At 37.4% G+C, this 7,011-nt stretch overlaps 1 pseudogene; it reads left to right on the forward strand.

Moving 5' to 3' along the window:
- Positions 1-2,120: 2,120 nt before the first annotated feature.
- LOC100656957 (caspase-6-like) lies at positions 2,121-4,901 on the forward strand (annotated as a pseudogene).
- The last annotated feature ends 2,110 nt before the right edge of the window (positions 4,902-7,011 follow it).

The raw sequence follows: 7,011 nt of genomic DNA on the forward strand, positions 1-7,011 counted from the left end.
TCAATAATGATTTGCTTATCTGGGATCTTTCCTTTCCATATAAAATTAACGATTAGCTTTTCCATCTTGTTAAAGAATGCTGTAGGTATTTGGATTGGGATTGCATTATATCTGTAGATCATTTTGGGTACAAATGACATTTTCACAATGTTGAATTTTCCTATCCATGAGCATGGTGTGTTTCCCATTTATGCAGGTCTCTTTTGATCTCTTGCAATAGTGTTTTGTAGTTTTCCTTTGTATAGGTCTTTTATGTCCCTGAATAGATTTGTTCCTAAGTATTTCATCTTTTTAGGGGCTATTTATAGTGATATTGTTTCCTTATTTCCTTTTCATAGTTCTTTTTCTTGGTGTATAGGAATCAAACTGATTTTTGTACGTTGATCTTGTATCCTGCCACTCTGCTGAATCTTCCTTTCTATTAATTCCAGTAGTTTTCTTGTGGAATCTTTGGGGTTGTTTACATATAGTATCATAAAAAGTATCATACCATCTGTGAATAGGGAGAGTTTTACTTCTTTCTTTCCAATTCGGATGCCTTTATTTCTTTTTCTTGCCTTATTGCTCTTGCTGGGACTTCTGGCACAATGTTAAATTAGGAGTGGTTATAAAGGGCATCCTTGTTTTATTTCCCTTCTGAGAGGGAATGCTTTCATCCTCTCTCCATTGAGATTATGTTGGCTGTTGGTTTTGTGTAGATGCCCTTTATTATGTTGGGGTATTTCCCTCTAACACCTGTTTTATTGAGAGTTTTTATCAGGAATGAGTCTTTTATGTCCCCGGTTAGATTTGTTCCTGAGTATTTTATCTTTTTTAAGGGGTTATTATAAATGGTATTGTTTTCTTGATTTCATTTTCGTAGTTCCCTTTATTGGTGTATAGGAATCCAACTGGTTTTTGTATGTTTATCTTATATCATGCCACTCTGCTAAATCTTTTTATTAGTTCCAGTAGTTTTCTTGTGGAATACATTGAGTTCTGTGTGTATAGTATCATACCATCCACAAATAGGGATAGTTTTACTTCTTCCTTAGCAACTTGGATGCCCTTTATTTCTTTTTCTTGCCTTATTGCTCTTGTTAGGACTTCCAGCACAACGTTAAATAGGAGTGGTGATAAAGGGCATCCTTGTGTTGTTGCTGTTCTCAGGAGGAGTGTTTTCAGCCTCTCTCAGTTAAGAATGATGTTGGCTGTTGGTTGCGTAAAGATGCACTTTGTTATGTTGGGGAATTTCCTTTCTATACTTATTTTATTGAGAGTTTTTATCAGGAATGGATGCTGGACTTTATTGCCTGCCTTTTGTGTGTTGATTGAGATGATCATGTGATTCTTTTATTTATGTGGTGGATTATGTTGATTGATTTTCTAATGTTGAACCATCCTTGCATACCTGGTATGAATCCCTCTTGGTCATGGCATATTATTAGTATTATTTTGACAGGTCGCTGAATTCTGTTGGCTAGAATTTTGTTGAGAATTCTTGTGTCTATAGTCATGAGAGATATTGGTCTGTAATTTTCATTTTTTGTGTGATATCTTTGCTTGATGTTGGTTTCAGGCTTATGCTGGCTTCATAGAATTAATTCGGAAGTGTTCCTTCCTTTTCTATGTTCTGAAATAGTTTGAGTAGTACTGGTACAAGCTGTGTTCTGAATGTTTGGCAGAATTCTGCTGGATACATGTTGTCCTGCTTTATTATATGTTTTGACATTGTTTGCTGTCTCTGAGACATGAAGGTATTTTTGTTGTTGTTGTTGTTGTTGATTGTATGTTCATTTGTTTTGTCCTGCTTTTTTTTTTATATGTAAGGGCGGGCAGGTGGGTGGGTAGGTGGGTGGGGATGCTGGGCCTGCTTGGCTGCTTTCTCATCTGTGGGCACAGTAGTTCTCGTCACCTTGTCCAGGTGCACAGGGCTGCAGCAGGCAGGATGTTCCTCCTTTGCTGTATACTGGTTTAGCAAAGTGGCTGAGGGAAGACTGGGTGGGTGCTGTCTGCCTGTTGATGGTGCAGTGGTATGGGAGTGCTCACAGCCACTTGCCACATGGGTGGGTGTGTCAGATGGGAAGTGGTATGGGCTCCTTTCTCTCCATTCCACAGCTAGTTGAGTGGCAGAAAGAGAGATGCGGTTTGAGCCTGGTGCAGTGGTGGGCCTGAGTGCCAGGGATGCTCTAGCTGTGGCAGCATGGCAGGGGCCAGTAGGAAGGGGGGTAGGTGGCGTATGGGGGCAGAAGGGTGAGGGGTGAGAAAGCATGTTTCTCTGGTTACTGGGTGCTCTGTCTCCTGTTGGGAGCTCTGTTAAGTTGCCTTCCCATACTCCCTGTTCTGGGTTGTTGCTGGTTGTGCTTCAAGACGGTGATACTGTGCCATGATAGTTGGCAGGGGACTCCATTCTGTATCTCTCCTTGTTCTCTGTTTTCTGTCAGTTTCTTCTTCCATTTGATGTTTGATATAATTCTTTATCCCTTCATTTGATGTTTATGGTTCCAGGATTGATGTTTGTATCTGTTTTACTTAGTTTTTTGGGTCTTTGCTACAGAGGGACGGCGTGGTGCTTCTGTCCAGAGCACCATGCTGTCTTCACCTCCTCACCATAAAAATTTTTTGACAAATTCTCTTCTTCCTCTTCCTCATTATTTCTTTCTTCTTCAAAATCCATCAAGTCTTGATCTGTTAAATCTCCTTCTTCGTGATCTGTGAGCTGTTTACCATTGGCAATATCAAGTTCTAAATTCAGAGTTTTTGCCATATGGATGATTTTCCCACTGATCTCTTCCATCATATTATGTTGATCAAATACTTGCAGTGTGTTCACATAACTCAGCAATTTTTTCCATATCCTCTGCACACATTTTACTATAACTTTCCTCCAGGAAAATTCAATGTTCCAGATACACTGAAGGATATTATAATTCTTCCAGAAATCATATACCATTACCATACTTCCATCTCTTGCAGCTATTGCCTGAGCAAATGTTGTCTGTAGGTAGTATGCCTTGAAGGTGGTGATTGCACCTTAATCCATAAGTAGAATCAGAGCTGTTGTTTGGGGCGGTAGATACGCCCCTTTCATATCTTGATTTAGATCACCTACATGTGGAGGATGTCCTGGGCCATTATCAAGTAGCAGCAGAATCTTGAAAGGAATGCTCTTTTCAAGGCAGTAGGCGTGCACTTCTGGGATGAAACAATGTAAAAACCAGTCTTCGAATAACAGTAACATCATCCAGGCCTTAGAGTTACCCCTGTAGTAGGCTGGCAGCTTATATTTGTCAATGGTTTTGAATGTTCGGGGTTTTCAGAATAATAGACAAGAAAAGGTTCTAATTTAAATCCAGCAGCATTTCCTCCAAGCAGCAGCATGATTCTATTTTTAAATGCCTTTAAACCAGGCATTGACTCCACCTCTTTGTGAATATAGGTCCGTTCTGGTATCTTTTTCCAAAACTAGCCTGTTTTGTCCACACTGAAAACCTTTTGGTTAGCAATATGTACTACATACAATGATGCAGCATGTAATATGCTGATGTTAAAAAAAAATAGAGGGCAGTCATAAGTGTGGTTCGTCATAACTCAAATATGTCGTAAGTCAGAGACTACCTGTAGTTACTATTTTTACTTTCACAACTAATGAAAGGAGAAAAACAGGTGAGTTCCTAACTCAAAAAGAATTTTAACATTATTTTATGCTGATTGATTTAATTATAACCAAATCAGTAAAGTTACAGTCTTTGAGTTAAAATATTACAAATTTGGACAATACATTAAAATTAAAATTCCTGCAATGAATATGTAAGAAGTATATACATATATGTATATGAGAATATTTATCTGACACTTAGGTCACTGATTTTCTTTGACTAACTGTGAATTATTTAACATTAATAAACTCAGAAAGAACCCTGCCACATAACCAATGATAATTCAATGTAAAAAATCTGAAGTCTTGAAGAGGTATTGATAAAGTAGTATCATTCAAAGGAAGGAGAAAATATTTCCACTTCAGTGAGTCTGTCAAAAATTTCATAGAAAGAGGCTTTTAAGATTGGCTTTGAAGGGAACTTGGCTTGCAGATGGGGAACAAAACATGACAGAAACACACGCCTTTTACAGAAGTGAAACATTTGATTTAGCAGAAAAGTGTAAATGGACCACTGGAAAAGAGGAATTGCTTTAATTTTCCATCATGAGAGGTTCTTCTGGAGCTTAACACTACCAGAAGGGTGTTGCACCAGTGCAGACAATCTTAAACAAAGGCTTTGAGATCTAGAGTTTGAAGTGAAACGCTTTAAGGACCTTAAAGTGGAAGGACTACCGCTCCAAATTCAAGAGGTATTGACCTCTGACCTTATAGAAACTGATTGCTTGTTATCTGTATTCCTGAGTCATGGTGAAGGCAGGCACATTTATGCATACGATACAAAAATGGAAATTCAGACATTGACTGGTTTGTTCAAAAGGGACAAACGTTAGAGCCTGGTTGGAAAACCCAAGATACTCATTATCCAGGCGGGTCAAGGAGACCAGCACAATGTGCCAGTCATTGCTTTGGATGTTGTGAATCCACAGACAAACAAGCTGGACACGAACGTAACTGAGGTGGATGCGGCCTCTGTTTACAGGCTACCTGCTGGAGCAAACTTCTTCATGTGTTCCTGTGTTGCAGAAGGTTATTATTCTCACCCAGAAACTGTGACCAGGTCACAGCACGTTCAAGATTTGCCTGACGTGTTGGGAAAATAGTTTCCTCCTTAGAGTTCACAGAACTCACGCTGGTGAACAGATAAGTTCCTCGGCACTGGGTGGACTTTTGCAAAGACCCAAGTGCAATTGGAAAGAAACAGGTTCCCTGCTTTGCCCCAATGCTTACTAAAAAGCTACATTTCTTTCCAAAATCTAAATGATGGGAGCTATTTTCTCTTAAGCATCTATGTTCAAATATATTTCCCTTCTTTTTGTGTAAATAGCTATCACTAGATTGAAGCTTGTGGGCCAGCAATTTAAAATGTTTGAAGGTTTAATGCTTAGCAGAGAACTGCTTTTTTTTTTTTTTTTAGTAAATAATTCATATTGGACGTGAAGAAAGGGCTTGATATATGTAGAAACAAAATCCTCAGGGAATTACTGTAAATAAAAATCCACAAGCATTTGTAACAGTTGATCTTTTCAGTAAAGTGCAAGATTTACTCAAAATATCTGGCTGATTTTAACTTGTATTTTATGACTTTTTAGTAAAAGTTTATTTTGTAATGTTTATAAAGGTTTTGAAACCCGAATTAGATCATTGTTTCCCCTTAACAAGAAATTTGAAATTCATGTTTTGTTAAAATTTTCTAGTTAAAAGAAAAAAAAAAAAAGATTGGCTTTGAAGAGTTTGGACATGCAGAGTGGGAAGGGAAATTATATCCTGATCTGGGTATTATATGGGAATAGGTTTTCTTTGTTATGTTAATAAGGCAGTATTAGTACAGGGCGTGTCTTAAATCAGTTTCCTTGACAATATGGAAGAGTAGATTAAACAAGCAAGCAAGCAAGGTTGGGGAAGGCAGACACCATGCCACATGAAGATCACCATGATTGCCCAGGAGCAGGAGCTGAGAAGTGGCAGGGACCTTCCCCCAGAGCCATAGAGAGAGAAAGCCTTCCTCTAGAGCCAGCACCCTGAATTCCAACTTCTAGCCTCCTAAACTATAAGAAAATAAATTTCTGTTTGTCAAAGCCACCCACTTGCGGTATTTGTTATAGCAGCACTAGATAAGTAAGACAACTTTCCTGGGCTTGGTATCTTTTCTCTCTCTCTCTGAATCTGTCTCCCTCTTTCTCTCGTTATCAGGGGCAGATTATCCAATAGGCAAGGTGTTTTTTGTTGTTTTTTTTTCTTTTAACCAGTTCATCTGCAGTGAAAATTTTTTCACCACATCAAAGATTCTGCTTCTAGGTATGGCTGGCATCTGTCTTTCTCTCAACCCCGCAGCACCTTCCTGCAGAATCAAAGCCCCTTTTCAAATTTACAGTCCTTGACAGTGGTGGATGACCCAGTAAGCAAGGTAAGCACAGGTTTATTTGTGCTTACTTACTAATCTGTAGTGAAAAATTTCACCTGGGATTCGCCATATCTGGTAAGCACTGTGCTTACCTTGCCTCTTGGATAATCATCCCTGCTCACTATAGGGTCGCTATGAGTTGGAATCGACTTGGCGGCACTGGGTTTGGTTTCTTTTTTTTTGGTTTGTATAATAATATATATGAGATGTAGAATACAATATTCCAAAAATACAACCTATGAGATAATGCCTTAAATTTTAGAAAACCATCTTTATTAAGATTATTCTTCTTTCCCAGATATTAATATGTTATTCTAATGACCAGACTTAATCATTTTAAATCATAAAAGGTCATAAAAAGAAATTTTGACTGTATCTACATAACACAGGTCTTTCAATTGCTTGTTCTGTTCATCTTGCCAATAATTTTTTAATTGTAGTAAAATACGTGTAACATTTGCCAATTCAACATTTTTTTACACGTACAATTCAGTGACTTTAAGCACATTGTACAACCATTACCTGTATCCATTGCCAAATTTTTCATCACCATTAAAAGCCACTCAGTGCTTCCTAAAAAATGATGTAACTCCTTTCTAAAGAGCTAAAAGTGACCTAAGATTGAAGTTTGTCCCAAATATATATACTTTGTTCTCAGCCAATAACAAAAATACAGAAATGTACAATTTCTAATTCAAGAGATTATTTTTACACCAGTTTCGTCTAATTTTAGTGCTCTAACAAGATTTTTTTTTTTTTTTAACAAGATACCTCTAAGTAAAAGAGAAACAATCAGATTGATAGTCTTTGGATAAGTCTTGATAAAAAATTTCTTGTATATTTTTATTTTTTTATTTAACAAGATACCTCTAAGTAAAAGAGAAACAATCAAATCATAGTCTTTGGATAAGTCTTGATAAAACATTTCTTGTATATTTCCCAGAAACTTGAAAATAAATGATTTGAATGG

Source organism: Loxodonta africana, chromosome 3, assembly GCF_030014295.1.
Source record: "Loxodonta africana isolate mLoxAfr1 chromosome 3, mLoxAfr1.hap2, whole genome shotgun sequence".
In the NCBI taxonomy this organism is placed as follows: domain Eukaryota; kingdom Metazoa; phylum Chordata; class Mammalia; order Proboscidea; family Elephantidae; genus Loxodonta; species Loxodonta africana.